The sequence below is a fragment of the Molothrus aeneus genome, chromosome 32, assembly GCF_037042795.1.
Source record: "Molothrus aeneus isolate 106 chromosome 32, BPBGC_Maene_1.0, whole genome shotgun sequence".
NCBI classification, from domain to species: Eukaryota; Metazoa; Chordata; class Aves; order Passeriformes; family Icteridae; genus Molothrus; species Molothrus aeneus.
In genome coordinates, this window is record NC_089677.1 from 1835719 (window position 1) to 1853746 (window position 18028).

The window sequence follows — 18028 nt, forward strand, 5'->3', positions numbered from 1 at the left end:
TGTGCTGAAATTCTGCTGTTGGATCTTTGGTACTTAAAAGCATTTGAGTTTTTCTATCAAAATCCAGGGACATTAAACTGCTTCCTTGAACTTTCAGGACTCAGGCCAATGTTACCAAGACTCTGCACAAACACAGACACCCCTTGGCCCAAATTGTCTGTGGAGAGAATGCCTCATTGCTACCAAAGCATTGCAAAAGAAGAACAAAAATACCAGAAAACCAAGAGAGTTTCTTTTTTTGTCCCCTCAACATTCCAGTTTGGTGAACTGCTTCTGCTGAGGGAACTGCTGCAAAGTTTGTGCCCCATCCAGATTTGTCAGAGTCCTGAAGGTTCAAGTGTTTGTTGCTTTGAAGTTGGGCAGGACAGAGGAAAGACAAGAAAGCTGAGGAACAACCAGTAAAGGTTCTCAGCACTTTTGTATAAGCCTCACAACATGGCACCAGTAGTTCTGGAAATAATTATAAAGATGCATAGGCTTGAGTCATCATTATAATAAACCATCCAGTCTTCCCTGGGCTATAAATAACACCACTTAGTAGCTACCAGCAAAGGTTTAAAGAGAGGATTAAGGAACCGCTTCTGCTGCTTCAGTCAAAAAATAAAAAGGTTAAACAGAAAATCAACTGAATCAAATAATATTAAAAAATCCCAAACCCAGTGAGCACACCTGTGAGAAGGGCACAGTACAGAAATGATGATGTATAATCTCACAACATAATCCATTTGATTTCTTTGCTGCAGGATCTGCAGACTGGTGTCCTCTAGTTTTTGAATCATAAAACATGTGCAGATGAGTATTTTCTGCTACCTGTCATAGTGTGTGTCATGCAGAATGGAAATGCAACTAATAATCAGCTTCATTCTGGCAATGGAGAGAGAATCAGCAAAAATGAGCATTTAAAAAAAAATAACCCGAATTTCAGCTTAATGAAGTTCAGACCTCGAGTGCCAAGACTCCAGTACCAACTGCTGGTTTAGCTTCAGAAAGTGGAAAGGAAATCAAGAAAACTGATGCCACTGATCTCTGGTCTATCAGTTAAAAACCACCCCTCTTAAAGATGGGAGAGTGATGGCAAATTCTAGAGGCAGACTGGAACAACTACCCCTTACAGCTCTCAAGCTTGAATCACACTTGGGTGCATGTAACATCCAATGTCCTTCTGACAGCATCTGAGCTGTGTGGTCTTTAAAAATGAATGTGAGAAAAGTTTGCAAAAATGCAGGGAAAGTCTGTGTGCTTTAGAGCCCTGACTTGTCAGAATAACTATTAGCAGCTAAGGACTCCTTAGCATAATTTGGTTTTAAAAAGGGTGAAGAGCTAATGCAGGAACATTAGGTTCTTTTGGTGAGCTGTACCATGCCAGCACAATTTTTCTGGATTTTGCTACTTCATCCACAGGCAAAATTGTAAAGCCACGCAACAACTTTTGCTGGAGTTCTCTCTGTGCACAGATGATAAGCCCTGGCAGTGCAAGCTAGAGTAGTTTGAGAAGCTGCCACCTCCAGCTGTCCATGCTGCCTCTCTGCCAGGAATGGCCACCACGGAGGAGAGACAGCAGAAGTAAATGTGTGCTGGTTCCTCAGCTGCTGGGATTTACAGGCTGACGGTAACTGGAACTGACGTGGATGGTGCTGGCAGATAATGGGCTGTGCCAAGAGCCAAAGCACGTCCCCAGGTGCTGCCCTGGCTTGGAGGTGTCCTCCCAGGTCCTTGTCTGAGCTCCTCTGCACCAGCCCTGCCATTGGCCAGAGGTCTCTGCCTGGGAGCAGCCTGCTTCACACCCAGGCTGAGTCTCACCTGCAAAATATTGTCTGTGAAGCTAGCACTGTGTCCTTGAGCAAGAAGGAGAGACAGATCCCCTCTGCCACATGGCGTGTGGAACTAAAACCTGCTTTTGGGAGGCATGCTGTTTTGTAGGAGGGAGTGCTGCAATGTGTGACAGCACACAAGATGAAGGAAGAAAGGCAATGTAATGACTGCTCAGTCTGATCCCAGTCACAGGCACTAATGTGCCGACTGGCTTGATGTGTGTGGTACGAGTGATATTCAAAGTAACTGCCATGCAGACATTCAATCCACTGTCACCATCTCTGTCACATACTCAGCTTTTGCCAGCACTGAACATAAGATGACAATTTAATCCTCGCAGCTGGTGTTACAGTGTGTTAAGACTGCAGCCCTTGCAGGCCTTACATCTGCTTCCTTTTGGCTTTGGAGGAGAGTCACCCATTAAATATGGGAGAGTTCTAAGGACTCAGAAAAAGTGAACCAAATGGAAAAAAACAAGAACTAAGGAAAATGTTTAGATTTCAAGCTCCACTGGGAAAACTGCTCTTTTGTTTCAAAAGGAAAAAAACAAATATTATTTTTCCCAGGTACCACTCTTGTTTTCCTCTGCATCTTATTCTGCACCCCCCTCCCCCCAAAGGCAGTTCTAACCCTACAGAAACAGATAGTCCTGGAAATGCTGCAGGAGACTTTCAGTAGCTGGGATTGCTACCATTCCATAGATGGTAGGATTTAAACTCACAAAGAAAGACCCCCAGTGGCTCTCCAGTTTCAGGTTTTTAACCACACTGCTTCAGCCATACATGCTGAGGGGTTGGTCTCTTAGCAGCCAGACCCTTTCAGACACATTCCTTATTCCCTCCTCAGTAAATATCAGAGAGAATAGATGCTAAAATAGTTCTGATTTGTTTTTAGTGTTAAAGATCTGTATAAGCCTGTGTACTCTAAACAGGATGAAAAAGGAATATAAACAAAAATATGGCATGGCTCAATTCAAGTTGTAAACATTTAGGTTTTAACCATACAAGCATGGATCATTTGATCACTCTTTTACTGAGTAATCTGTAGCAATTTACATGAAGTCTTTGAAATAAAGAAGTAATTTCAAAACTATTCTTTTATCTAGCAGTAACTATGTTGCTATGTACAGCTATTACATTTCTGTGATCCTACACCCTTCTGCTCAAGTTATTGTCTCTAAATGAGAACTATCACTGAATTCAAAGGGACTACATTGAAGGTAGGCTACATACACCAATATTTGGGGGAAACAAAGTTTTAATGTGCCATGTAGGGCATTAATCTGTATCAAGAACTACTGAAATACTGAATCTGTTAATGGATGTTGGAAAACAGCATTATTATTTGGTTGCTGATGCAGGGCCAGTGTGTCTGGATCCTGCAAGGCACTGCATTTTTTTCCAGAATGTGTCTATAGTATAGTATTTATACAGTATAGTATATTACAGCCACATTTTCAAGTAATCTCTCTCAACCTATTAAAAAAAATATACCAAACCTGAGGGACAGACATAGAATAAGGCCTTTTAGTCTTTTTTCATGTTGGACTGCAGTGATTTAAGTAGTCCTTTAGAATGTCCAGGAGATCATCCCTAACTGCCCCCAGTGAAGAGGAATCTGCTTTATCTGTAGTTTGATCCACAGTTCTGCTTGACAGGAGTTCTTTCAGCTTTCCACCGAAGTACCTGAAACAGAGATGTTTTATAGCTAGGACCTTTATAGGCCAGTAGTCTGTCTCTGCAGCCCAGCATGTCCTGATAATCAGAATGAGCTGCCACACAACATGGAAGAGGTGCCAGAGGTAGCAGGGCAGACCAGGAGGCCGCCTGTGTGCTACTGAACCTCATTATGTGATGTGTTGCAGGTTGGCTTTCACTTTGTGAGTATTTCTGCCTTTGGGACACAAAATTACTTAGTCACTACATACAAAATTCTCTTTTTCTTTAACACGAATAGCTCCTCCTCTAGGTGATTTCAGTCTGCTGCATTACTGGGCAGGTCTCTTGGAGGTGGTTTGTCCAAACAAATGGCATGTGCTGGAATCCAGAAAACTGTCACACAGGGACAGATGACATGTGAGAGAGAACATGGTATCTGTAGGATTGCTCATTCTTTATAGAGAGTGCTGTCATGTTTATTTTCATCCATTTTGTGTGTTCCATAAAGCAAGTGCTGCTGCTGTTTTCCCTGCATTGTATGAAGAAAGGAGGAAAGTTGTTTGGTCCTCCTCTGAGTAGGGCAAAGGCTGGCTGTAAGAAGTTGATACTTCTAGAATTATCCTTTTCCTCTCAAGCCATGGACACAGGGAAAAGAAGCAACTGCAGACTGAGAACACTTTGATTAAGGATTTTATAACTGGAGTTAGCAAGGTGCTGAAAGGAAGGCAGCGAGGAGACACCATCTATACTGTGGATAGTCTGATTTATATGTCAGGATTTTTCCTCTGGCTGGTGAACAGGATTTTTCCTCTGGCTGGCAAAGATGCTGCCTGCTTCCAATACACAGCTCCAGGAAGAGTTGGGAGGAGGGAATAATTTTGCAGGAAACTCCTGCTTCACCCAGTATTTGGATTTCAGGGTGACTTGCCCTGTGTGTCTATAGTACAAGTAGGTGTGCAAAGCTGTGCTGAGAGAGAGAAAGGAGTGACGGGAAAGAAACAATGTGAAAACCACCCTGCAGATCCCAAAGTCACAGAGGAGGAGGAGAAGGTGGTGGTGGTGGTGGTGGTGGTGCCCTGGGCGTTGAAGCAGTGATTCCCCTGCAGACCCATGGGGAAGCAGGGATTTCACTGCAGCCATGGAGAGGACCGTGCTGGGGCTGACACCACTCTGGACCCACATTTTGCTAACCTCCAGGTAGCCACGGCCTGAAGGAAGCTGCAGCATGTGCAGAGGCCTGAAGGAAGCTGCACTGTGCTGGAGAAGACTCCTGACAGGAGCTGTGGCCCTTGGAGAGGAGCCCATGAAGGAGCTCTCTGTAAAGGACTCTAGCCAGTGGGAAGGACACACACTGGAGCAGGGGAAAAGTGTGAGGGGGAAGGAGTAGCAGAGAGACCTTCTACATTTATGTCTAAGCTGACCAGAAATACAACATTTGCAAGATTCATCCATCTTGTAGCTATGGTGAAACATGGCACGGCTGCAGAACTACGCATACAGACACTTGGGAAGCTCCTATCATTTAAATTATTGAAATGAGAGCCAAATCTCTTAGTGGCTATAAATGCTGTAATTCTTCTTAAGATAGGAAAGCAAGCAGAGCTGTTCTGATTTATGATAACTGAGGATCTTGCTCTCACACGAGTAGGAATGTACTTAAAAATATAAGCAGTGGGGTCTGATTTATGACTTTTTATGCACTGCTGTGAATTCCAAGTAACACATAAATCAGGAGTTATTCAGTGCAGGTAAGTTATTCTTGATTCATGCACTGATATTTTGCAAGTATAAAGGCAATGTAAGTGAGAGAGAACCAGGCTAAGTATTTGATGAAACTTGAAATCTGTTTGCTTTGTATCAGTAACTTTGACTTCTTATGGATCACATGCTGTTTCTGAAGGGTCTTTGAGAAAGACAAGCTTAGACCTGCTGCACATATACTCCAACCAGAAAATGTTTTAGAGTCCAGAAAAATGCCAGCTGACTTCACAGGAGTGTTTAAGAGCTTCATCCTGATTTTCTGGAGTCAAAGAAATCTTTGCTAATGACTTCAGCAGCATTAGGATGTTACTTACTTACAGATACTACTTACCATATTCCTATTGTAGTCACAGAGCCACAGAGCTGCTGCTGCATCTGCTTTATGGACTGTCTTTTTGCTAACAAATAGATTAAAAAATGATGCAGTAAAAGGAAATGAGTAGTATTGAAAGGTCTCTGAATTTCCCTGGGTTGGTACAAGTATCTGAGGAGGCAATAGCAGAACCATCATGTGTGTGTTAATCTGAAACATTTTTGTTGTCTGAAACATGGGTTACTGACCATATTTATGATGGGGTAGGTCTTGCAGGCGTTGGTGGTTTTGGTCTCTTAGAAATGGACCCTCCCTGTTCATGGTTTCTAAGGAGCCAAACCTGCACAGGTCGCAGTGCCGTGTATCAGCCACTGTGGTTTGTTCATTCATTTTGGGTGAATTTTTTCAGGGTGGGAGGCAGAAGAGCTTTTCTACCTATGCAAAATGCCGCACAGTGCTGCACTTTCACTGGCTGACCAGGAAGTCTTGCTCTTGTCCTGCTGTTTTTCACCTGGCTGTGCAGTATCTGGTTTTTTTTTTTTCATATCTCCCTTTACTGAGTTGTAGTTGACAGAGTGGTGAGTTGACCTTGACTGGATGCCACCAACCCTTTCTATCACTCCCCCTTCTCAGCTGGACAGGGGAGACAAAGGATAGAAAACAACTCAAAAGGCTTCAGAGCTCACAGAATTCCCTGTGTTAACATTTGCTTTCTGTACTGTGATAATTGAATGGCAGGAGCACAGTGCAGTTGATTGGCACAAATCAGAGAGAGGAGGAAATGTGTTGTAGTCTCTGACTGTCACTCAGCTTGGAGAGAAACTAAATTTCTGATTTTGAATTACATTTGTAATAGAGAAAACAAGGTCTTTAAATATTTCCTTTGAAGTCTGATTGGGTTAACCTTGTAAGTATCACTAGAACTACACTGTGATTGAGTGCATAAGAATGTCCATATTCAAAAATGTTACGTGACTAATGACTATAAAACAGTATGGAAAAGATTGGATAATAGCACCATCACCTGGGTCACCCTGGTTTTGTCAGCACTTAAAACCCTTTACACAGGGGGAAAAACAGATGCCTCATCATACCTGAATAAGCTTTGGAGCAGCCTGTTGTCTAAAATCAGAAGAGAAATTCTAGGCACCAGGCCTCTGCCAAGGTTTTGGTCCCTAGATTTCCCATCTCTCTTGGATTCTTCCCTGGAGCTGGGAGCATTGCTTGCAGGAGCCATTGGAGTTGGGTGGCTGCACAGAGCAGATGCAGATCCCTCAGCTTTGCCCTCGTGGAGCCACTCTGACACTACTCTCGAAATGCCATGTCTGATTGCTGTTTCCCACTTCACTCTTCTGTTTGTACTTGCAGTGCAGTTTGCTGCAGATTTCCTGGAAAATTAATACTATCTCTTAATGAAACAGAGTAATTATTGTAATGAGCTTGTGTCTAGTATATGCATTTTTCTCCCCAAAACCCTGGAACTCAATATCAACATTTAAAGCAGCTGTGCTGCTTAATAAAACAGCAGGCTTTCTCAACTAAAAGGTGGTGGGTTTAATTATATTTAGAGTACTTTAATGTACACAGGCTTCAAGATAATGCAGAAAACATTTCCAGGTAAAATTCTGTGGCAAAGGAGTTAGTGTAAAACTCCAGCCTCCTATTCTAAACTGCATATCCAAAAGTGCTGACATAGGAGATAGCACCCAGCACAACCACAGAAATTGTGAGCTCCTCTCATTTGGTATTTGGTCACTACTGTCAGCAAGATGTATCTCAGTCTATTCTTTTTTTAGCAAATTAGATTCCATGTCAAGAATTCAGTTGTGTCTCTCTTGTTGCTGTGCTTCTTTTGGTGTCCTGTACTTTGTTGTAGTCTCATAACCCAGGGGAACCCATGGCCAGGTTGCAGACCATAGAACTCAGTGCCTGCCAAGACATCACACTTCGACCTCATTTTACTCACAACACAAAATAGTTGTGTGGCAGCAGGTGACATTCAATTAAGTCATCTGCAGGTTGTGTCCACAGTCTTAGAACTTTAGGTCAAAATTCCTGTTTAGAGTGTGGGACACACGTTCTCCACTGCCTGGGGGTAAGTGATCTGTGAGGCACATCGTGTTTGCTGGATCCTGTGGAATGAACTAAACCCATCTAATTCTGCAGATGGGAAGAGTGTGGAAGGGGGAGCCATGGCCCTGCTCACATAGCTCTTGTTCCTCCTGCTTGTATGTGAGGAAACAGGGTCTTTATTTCCTTCCCTGCTCTTGAGTCCACTGAAACTTGAGAGGTGTGTCTTTTGGATTAATTTCTGTTCTGAAGTCACTACAGGACCACTGATTGCGATTATAATGGATTTTATACACATCTTATCCTTTGACAACTCCTTTGGAATGACAATATACTTACCAAAGAAAGCTCATCTTCTGAACAAGAGTTACAGTTTATTCCAATCAAGTATGAATTTGCTGGTAATCCCAATCTGGACATTTCTCTTGCAAGTAATTTTAATTATTATCATGTGAGGCTTCCTCCATCACAGTTTGTGTCACTTTTCCTCCTCTCCTTGCCATGCAGGGTCAGATTCATTGTAGGAGTAAGCTGTGACAGCTCTATTGATTTCACTGGATCTGTATCCAGCTGTGAATTTGAATGCTTTCTTTTGTCAGAATGCCTTGAAGTTGAAATGAAATGTGCAAGGCATCTGTGATTGTGTACCTTCATTGTAAGGAAGGGGTGAGCATAACAAAAAAATTGGCTCTTCTAAAACTGCAGCAAAGCTGCAGCTGTAAATAACAAAAAGCTGCATTTTGCCATCTTGCTTTTTGTAAACAAAACTTCTCCTGAAGGTAGTTATGTTTTGTTTAAGAGCAGATCCTAAGCTTGAAAAAAACATAAATATCTATGAACTAGCCCTGGAGTTCAAATTTGTGTTCAAAACCTCCTTTGATCCAAGTAGAAGGTAAACAAATGCTCATTGCTATGGCTGAATTTGGCTCATCATGAATCCGACAGAAACATCAGGCCAAATCCATGAGAGCCAGAGATATCTTAAGTAAAATAAATCATCCCTGTACACTCTATTGCACTTCCAGGTACTCACTCTCCATGGCTGGTTGTGCTTTTAGTGGGAAAGTAGCTGAGATACGTACCAGGCACAGACCCCTGATGCAGACAATGAATTTTTACCCCCCTGCTACATGGCATCCCTACCCAAAGCTCAATAACTGAATAAAGTCTCTAAATTGTACAGGGCAATGATTTTCTCTCTGTTGTTTGAAGTGTGAGTGCTGCTTTCATGGAACACAGTTGGGCACTCAAAATTATTTTAACTTTTAAAACTTAAGTGTGTATTCCAACTTACTGTTTAGTCAGAAGTATCAGAAGAGAAACCCTAGAACCTTTAATTAACTTACAGTTGTGTTTGGCTATTTATTGGTTTCAAAGATGTGGACCTATCAATAACTGATTTGCATACACATTTTTAGGAAATTACATTATACATTAATAAATTTATAGAAATTCACTGATTAATATTGAGTTCTCAGAAAAAAAAAAAGCGATTTTGCCAAACTTAGGAGTATCTGGATGACTGCCTAATACATTTTACAGCTACATCTGTGACCTCTGTCCCAGATCCCAAATTTTTCTCCTGGGACATTGGACAGACCTTCAAAATATAGTTGACAAAGGAGATGAAGTGGAAAAAGAAAGCATTTCAGATGCTTGATGTTGGTCAGACTTTGACAGTCTCAGAGGGTGAGTTCAGGAGTTGTTGAAACCTTTCTCTTCTATGTAGCAGATGTGAAATGTGATGCTGTGCTCGAAGGGCCACATCGTGTCATTGCTGTTGGTAATTGTTTACAGGCTGTCCCTGTTTATGTCAAGAGCAAAACTGCAAGTGGGAGCAGGTTTCCAGACCAATAACATCAAAAAGTGCAAGACATGGTCAAAACCTATTCAAGTGAAAGTTTTGGAAAACTTGCAAAAGTAATGTGACCTAAATTGGACAACTGGAATGTTTGCATGAGATTTTGTTTGTGCAATGTGTCTCTTTATGTGAAAGAGCTGCAGTTTGCCAGCAGATTTTTTTGATTTAAGAGAAGATCTCACAGCTTAAATTCATATACATGCGGTGTTATGAATATGCATAGATTAGGCTGTGAACTCTGAGTCAGAGACCAGCTGGTTTTTGTCTGCACAGAGAGCTTCCCTGCTCACTTTCGGAATTTGTCACCTTATAAACCACCATCAGATTGGACTTGAAGGAGCACTGGGTGTTTATATGATATCAGAACTGAGGCCTATCAAAAACAGAGGAGGATTCTGATGCACAGTCTGCACCAGCATCACTGTATGCTTCAATTTCTGTCCTGAATGTGGAGGTGAAAAAGTTGTTTGTTTGTTTGTTTTTTTCCTGAAGTACTTGACTGTCCTTTGTTTGTTTGTTTAATTTAGGTGAACTGCTCTGTTACATTTGCATTTTAAACGAATCAGTCTGTAATGGGTTAATGGTGTTGATTTCTTTGCTAATACTAAATTATCATTAGGAGGACACCTATCCTCCTGAAACACTTCAAGAGTGTTTTGGTAGAAGAGAGGGATGTATCATTGAAATTGATGAGAATGAACATGTTTTCATATAAACGTATGAAAGTTCATAGAGTTAAAGCTTTGAAAAAAATTTATCTTATATGATGGAAAGTCTTGTAAGTTGTTAGTTTTTTGAGAGGGATTTACCAATATTAAATTAATGTCCTGCCTAATTCTGGACAAATCATTGAGAAGTAACAATGTATAATGTGCAAAATAAAACCAAAACTATAAAAGAAATTTATTTTTGCTCAGTTTGAGGAACTAGTAGTCCAAATGAAGCATTTAAAAAATCTGGCATCAATTTAGGTCTTTAGGTCTTATCCATGTATACTAAAATACAGACCCCAAATATTTTCCAAGTTACCATGCCATATATTGATTTCCTGTCAAACTTCCCTCAAATTGCCAGAAGTACCAGCATGTTCAAAAGGTAGGCAAGAGTTCTGTAGTTTGCAAATTTCTCCTAAGCTGTAATTGTGAATCACTTGTGGGTTGTGGAGCTCTCAGTCCATAATGTAGCTGCAACATGAGCTTCTAGTGATACAGACATATGCTACACTTTTTCCAAAAATTGCTTTTTCTGTATGTGCAAGTGGCGTAGTTCCTATAGGAATGTTACCAGGTTGATGAAAGGAATGGTCTGCTAAGCCACTGATCTGGTCCTGGAAAAATATGAGCCTTTGAGAGTAATCAGTCTGTTCTCTAAAGTAACAGTGGAAAGTTGTGGCATGTGGAAGAAATTGTAACTGATTTATTTTAATTGTGATTTGAAAACATGCCACTCAGCTTGGCATATCTTTAAGTGAAAAAGGGAAGTTAAGCCAAGGGACCCACTGATGGAAAAGTTATAATGTTTCAGGATTCAATATTTTTGTAATAAATAATTCTCATTCATCTTCATTTTGTTTAAAGTAATTTTTCATTAACAAAGTTGTGAAGACACCAGCTGTGTGCGAACTGGCATTAAATATGGGTTCTTCCTTCACTGAAGTAAAATGGAAAGTAAAGTTGTACTCTGCATGAAAGTAAAAACCCTGAGCAAATCTGTGCTGTCACAGTAGCTTTCTCAATGGAGCACTAAATAGTTCTTACTCCTCCAGTGAAATATAAAGGGTGAAATTCTGCAAGAGGATCTGCAGGGAAATTCCTTTTCCTATATTTTATCTTCTGGGTTTATATGATCTGGCCTTCAGTAAGGGGTCACCTCAAAAAATATTCTGTAAATTCTGGTCCAACTTTGTTCCCAGCAAGTGCAAAGTAAGAAAACTCTCGGACAAAGAGAGAATGAGGGAGTGTAATACTGAGGATACAAAAATGGGATTAGGACTCTGAAAGGAAGCAGGAGGAAGAAGAGGAGCAGCAAAAGAAAAGAAGAAAAAGGGAGGCACCTAAGCCACTTTCTCCCAGAGAGACAGAGGAGCTTAAAAATTCTAATTAATTAGTGAAAACTAATTAAATAACAAATGACAGAACTTTCCTGGAATAAAAGGTTAATCTTTTCTTTATTACATGCAATATAATAAAATGTAAAGCTTTTTGTATGCTTGGGGTTGGATTTTCTTCCAGTGTTCAAGGAGAATATATGTTTCTCTTGACTTCCTCTTAAACTCATTAAACTGTGGAGAGTAAGGATCATGCTTAGGCAATCTTGTCCTTTGGCCCTCTGGTTTGTTAGGGAACTTCTCTGGTGCTGTCTGCTCTGTACAGAGGCTGAAATGCCAGCACAGGGGTTTGCTTGGGCTACCAGGCACAGATTGGTGAGTTTTCCACGGGAGGGCAGTGCAGGTGCTGTTTTCCAGGAGTGGGGACAGCAGGAATTTTCAGAGATGCTCTCTGTTTTAAGCTCAGAATTCAGAGGCTGAGTAGACAGCAGTGCTTGGCTTCTAGGGCTTCATCCCCCAAAAAAGAGATCCAACTCAAATTGCACAAGGATTTCAGAAACAGTTAGTTGAGACTGAGAGCAGAGGATGTGCAGAGGGTGCAGTTTGGCACCAGTAGAACCTACTTGCAAAAGTAAACCTGGCTGGTAGTTGACTCTGAAAATGACCTGTGAGGGTGCTTGATGCAAATCAATAGGGTGAGGAAGCACAAAGCAAAAGCAAAAGTAAGGTGATGTATTTTCACCTTTTAAAAGTAACTGGTGACAAATGGATTGGAGGTGTATGCTGGGGAGAAGAGGAGGAGAAAACATGATTGCAGTCTGAAAAACACTTGAGCAGGGCAGAAGGGAGAACTTGTGCTATAATTTCTTGATCTTGGGACTCATGAGTACGCTGTCATTCCAAAGGTCAGATCAAGCTTCAGATGGTTCTTTGTGCTCTGTATGGCAGCCAAAAAAAATCCTTCAAGAGAAGGTATTTTACACTAACAGTACCACACCTGTGGTCGAGGAGCCACATTTCTCAGGGATTCAGATTTGTGGTGATTTTCTCCAAGAGCAGAGCAGAGCTGCAAAGAGCAGCCACAAAAAAAGGCAGGATCAAGCCACTTTCTTCCATTTGTAGTTGTCTACACGATAAAACAAAACTTGGCCACTCATGTTCTTACACTGGTCAAGGGTACTGTGGAGCACTTGTGGTTTTTGTCTGCCGATAACTTGTGGTTTATGTTCACCTAGTCCTTTTTCATTGTATTTATTTTCAGGTTGAGCAGCCACAGCTGCCTAACAATGACAGTAAGTCAGCTGGAATCGCTACTCAAGGAGAAAGTATGTTGACCAGGGTAATAACAGAAACCCCATGCAGGGGTAGTAATTCATTTCAGATAAGCAGATTATATTCTTGATGTACTGATATCAATTTAGTAACAAGTTTTGAAGGTTGTTGCCCTGTTGTTGTCTCATGAAGATCTATTCATACTTGTATGATTAAGGGGTTTGTTGTTGTTTGGGCATTTTTTATTCAGCTCAATGAATATTTAAAAAGCCTCTTTTATCCCCACTGTGAATCCCTTTTTAGCATCAAAACCCTAAGAACTCCTCTTTCAAGCAGTCTTGATACAAATCTCTGGTGTAGGAGTGACATAGTCCCACAATTTTATTTCATTATGTGCTTGTGTCTTGAGCAAAGACATTTGACTTTTTCAAGAGACTAGATCCTCCATGGCAGCACAACTTCTGTAATTGCCCAGCCCTTTGCAAAGCTTGTGTAAAATATACTGTCACATCACAAGAATGGTATTTTAGGCATTTTGCTCTCTTTTTACACGGATGTATCCAGATACTTAAATCTCAACACAAATTTGAACAGCACAAACCCTCTCTTACAAACCAAGGAGAAAGTGGTCATGTGACTGTGGTAAATCTGTATTTTTATTATTTTATTTTTGCACAAATGGAGCCATGAAAATTTGTTTATAAACACCATGGTATTTTAGTAGGTTTGGGCATTTGCAACTTTACCTAATGTCACATATCACTATCATTAGCAACTAAATAATAGTTATTATTTACCAGAACACAGAAGAGTATTCCATGCCTTTCACAGCACTGTGTGACAGTCTGTTGGCTCTACCCTAAAACTGCTCATAGAAGAAGAAATACATTAAACATAACCTGATGTAAATTCCTAGGAAAATCCAACCTCCTGCTGTGCTTGGCATGGACTTGGCCTGTAATTTGGGAGAAGGAAATAAAATCTTTCTGATTTCACAGCTGTTATTGCACCTCAGGGTTGCAGTTGTATTTGCAACCCATTTGCGTCTCTTCCACCAAGTAGGACATCTGAATATATCCTCACTCTAGCCTGAATAAAATATTAACATATCGCAAGGCTGTTAGGACAGATTGTATCCAAGACAATCTTTTCTCGCTCTAGAAAAGCCTATCAATCATAACTTGGTATAGTTGTTATTAATGCCATAGCTTTTACTCATTTTGGCTATATGCACCTAACTGAAGAGCAAAGTTTACGTTTTCATGTTAAGTGTTTCCTATCACAAAAGAAACTGCTGAAATGCTTTTTTGTTACAGAATTTATGAATTGAAAATATCCTCCAAAGTTCTAATTAGAGCTATATTTATTTTACAAGGTTCTGTGGTATTTTTTTCAACAGCATTGTGAAGTAGAGCTGTTACATGTATTTTAGTATATTAACAGAAATAATTATTATCTTAAGGCAAGGTTACTGCTACCCATGTGTCCCAAGAACAATTCAGTTAAAGTAAATATAAATGCAAGATGTATAGATGCATGATGTACATAGACAGTCATTCAAATACACTAAAGAGTTCATTTACTCTGAAATATTTATTTGTGACCTATCACAGTGGTTAGTCTAAAGCCAAACCTTATTCTGCTTCTGTTTGGATGAACATAATCTATCAAGGATACATTTATATTCATAACTCTGAGTTTTTAATTGGCACGTGTGTGATAAGCAAACAAACAAGCAAATGAACATACTCCCCATAACACAACCCTTTCCTGCCAGGAAATCTGCCCCAGCCTGGGCTTCCCATGGGGTTGCAGCATTCTTTGGACATTCTCCTGCTCCCGTGTTGGAGTGTGTCCAGAGAAGGGAAACAGAGCTGGTGGAGCATTTGGAACATGAGGAGTCCAATGAGAAGCTGAGGGAGCTGGAGTTGCTCAGCCTGGAGCAAAAGAGGCTCAGGGGTCACCTCCTCACTCTCTCCAACTCCCCGACACGAGGGTGTAGCCAGGTGGGGATCAGCCTTTTCTCCCAGACAACCAGTGACAGGACAAGGGGAAAATGCCTCAAAGCTGCACCGGAAGGCTCAGGTTAGATATTAGGAACAATTTCTGCCCTGAAGATGTGGTTAAGCATTGGAACAGGCTGCCCAGGGAAGTGGTGGAGTCACCATCCCTGGGAGGGTTCAGAAAACGAGTGGATGTGGTGCTTTGCAGCACGGTTTGTGGTCAGTTGAAGGCTGGAGTTGAGGATCTTGAAAGTATTTTTCAACCTTAATGATTCTATGATTCACTGCCCCAGCGGTCAAGACTCCAAAAGCAGGGACAGGATTTGTTTCCCACTTGCAAAAGGATGTGCTGGCATTGAAGGGAGCCTCTATTTTCATGACACAGTGTTCCTGAATATTAAAAATCTCCCAACTTTGTTCAAGAGCTTGCAACTTGCAACAGTTTTTTGGTTTTTTTAATGGCAGCAATAAGACTCTGGAAGTGAGTCAGTCCCTATAAACTATAGTCTCCTAAGAAAAGAATCCAACCACTGTGAAAGTTTGTCAGAATGCAAAGATGACTCTGTATTGCATGTGCACATCCATTTTCTGTGGAAGTCCTTCACTCAGAGCTGTCTAGTGGGACTGAAAATATTATATTAGCCAATTCAGACCCCAACTGTTTCTATTTAAAGATTACTGAAGTACTGTGATTGATTCACATTTACAATCAGGCTGTTCATGTAAAGAAAAAAGTAAAGAGGAGTGAAAATTGATTTATTTGGCGTGCTCATTGCACAAATTTCAAGGTCTCTAAAAATTGTTAATGGATTGTAGAGGACTATCAATATGAAACAAGCATCATACCCATATATTCTACTCCCTCCCTCTACTTTTATCTCCCCTCCCCCATTAATTTTTGATTTTATGTTTATGAGGCTCTGAAAATAGTCTAATTCTTTTCTATCTGGTTTGGGCCTATCTTTACCAGCTGGTAAATAGGAAATGTTCACTGTAGGAAGCCAATACTCTGCAGAGTGTAAACAGATGGAATCAATATAAAGTGACAAGTTAGACTGTGCTACTGAGAATACAGAGCCAAAACTAAGAGCATAACAGTCACGATACTTATTTTGTTCCAATTCATTTGGTACTGAATAGCACTTCATATATGCACAGCTGTGTCCTTCCATTTTTTACTTTCTTTCTTCTGGTTTGATGATGACAATTTCAAAGAAAAACTTTAATTAAAGATTTTACACAGAATGGCCCAAAGTAGAATATAGAGAAAATGAGCACTGATGTGTTTATAGCACAGAGAAGAATATTTTTCAGGCATTTATTTCCTTTCTTTCTTTTTAACAAAACAAACAAAATCTGATGGCTGTATCTCCCTGCATGTAATATGCTGGATTGATAGATCTTTGCAGATTGAAATCTCCCATTTGGTGATAAGGACCTCTAAAATCTTCCCCATCATCCCCTTTCCTCCTGCATTATGTGGTAGAGCAGGCTGCCATTGAGGGCAGGAAATCTGAGTGTTCATCCCTGTGTGGATGTGCTGGCTGAAGTGAGAGGGACAGTCAGACACAGAGGCTGCTGCAAAATGCTCTGGACTGTCCTGAGACAGACTGAAATCAGGGTGACTGAGGGTCCTCCTCCTCCTACACTCTCAGGAAGGGTGTTTTGGAGACCCTCCAGGGACATTTTGTGGGCCAGTGAGATCCCAAGCTGTGCTGTGTCACAGGGTTTGCCTTGAAGGCACATCTGAGCTCCAGTTCTTTTGCTAGAGAGAGTACCAGGTGTTACAGTATGAGTTTTTCTTTACTCATTTATGCATTTTTGACACATTCTCACAAAAATGGAAGAACACAGCATGTTTTACCACTCTATCCCCAGCTTATTCTTTGCAGCATATTTCTTGATGCTGCCATTAAAATTTTTGCTATTTTTGCTTTCTTGGCAGATAAGAACCCCAGATTTCCCATATGTTGTTTATTAGGGCGGCTGTATGGTTCTAATGAGGGGCAGCAGCCACAAGTTTGAACACAGATTTTGCTTCTGATCCTTGTGTCAAGGGCGAGGTGAACTGTGTTTCCTTCAGAAGAACCACTGGGTCTCTCCCAGCCTCCTCTGTGCACCTTCCAAGGTGAGATCCGTGGGGCAGACTCAGTTGCTGAGGAAAATGCCAGGTGATACAGTGGTTGGCAATACCTGTGTGGGTGACAAAATGAATTTGTGGCAGGAAATCATCTCACAGTCAGCCACAGTGTGCAGAAGAGAGTGCCTGCAAGCTCCCCCCTTGTGATGCCTGCAGGGGACCTGTTTTCACTGGATATCCTACATGCTCCTGAAGAATAGGACAATATTTAAAATATTGTCTTCCCTCTTCCCAAGGGAAGCCTGAGTGTTTTACATGATAAATGCTGCTGAGATGCAGTCACTGCTGGGGTGGGGAGCAGCAGCCAGCTGGCACGTGTCAGTGACAACAGAGCATGCTATGCCAAAGACACTGTGGCAAGGCCTTGTGGTTGCTGAAATTGTGTGATATCAGCAACACTCCAGAGAACAAACAGGAGCAGTGCTTCCAGTGGCTCTGCTGGAACGTTCTGATACCATTAGCTGGTGGGTTCATGGCCTTTCTAACCTGTAAGGACAAATGGTCACATCAAGCTGGCAGAAAAACATGCCCCTGGTGCCAGGCACCACAGCATCCAAACCTGTGCTTCACTCATTAAATAATACATTTTACTTAAATCTGATTGCAGGGAGAAAGGAGTCGTGATTTCTGTGTTTCTTTCCCCATGAGCAGCTAGGATTTGTGGTGGAAATATTTTGCCAATCATGGCATAGAAGAGAAATCCATACTCTGGTGAAGTCTAATCCTATCTTTGAATTTCAAATTCCTTTCTTGTTTTTATCTATAGGAACTTTAGATATAAATTCCTATAGAATTAAAAGAAAATACTTTTTTTAATGAATAAAATCTATTTTTCTGTCTTCATGTCTTTAGCCAGATAAGCTTTGTCTTCTTCCACCCTACTTTGACAGGCAGAGTTGCCAAGGAGTCAAATCTGCCTGACTCATTGCTTCTTACTTTGGGCAACCTTTGCTTATCTCAGGGGCTAGTTATAGCCACAAAGAGGCCTAAAATGTGTAGAGTGGGAGGACTGGGCTTGAAATGTTGACTGGACTCAGATTGTTAACTCTTTTGGTGAGAAAAACCCAAAAATACAGAATCTTGGGTGCACT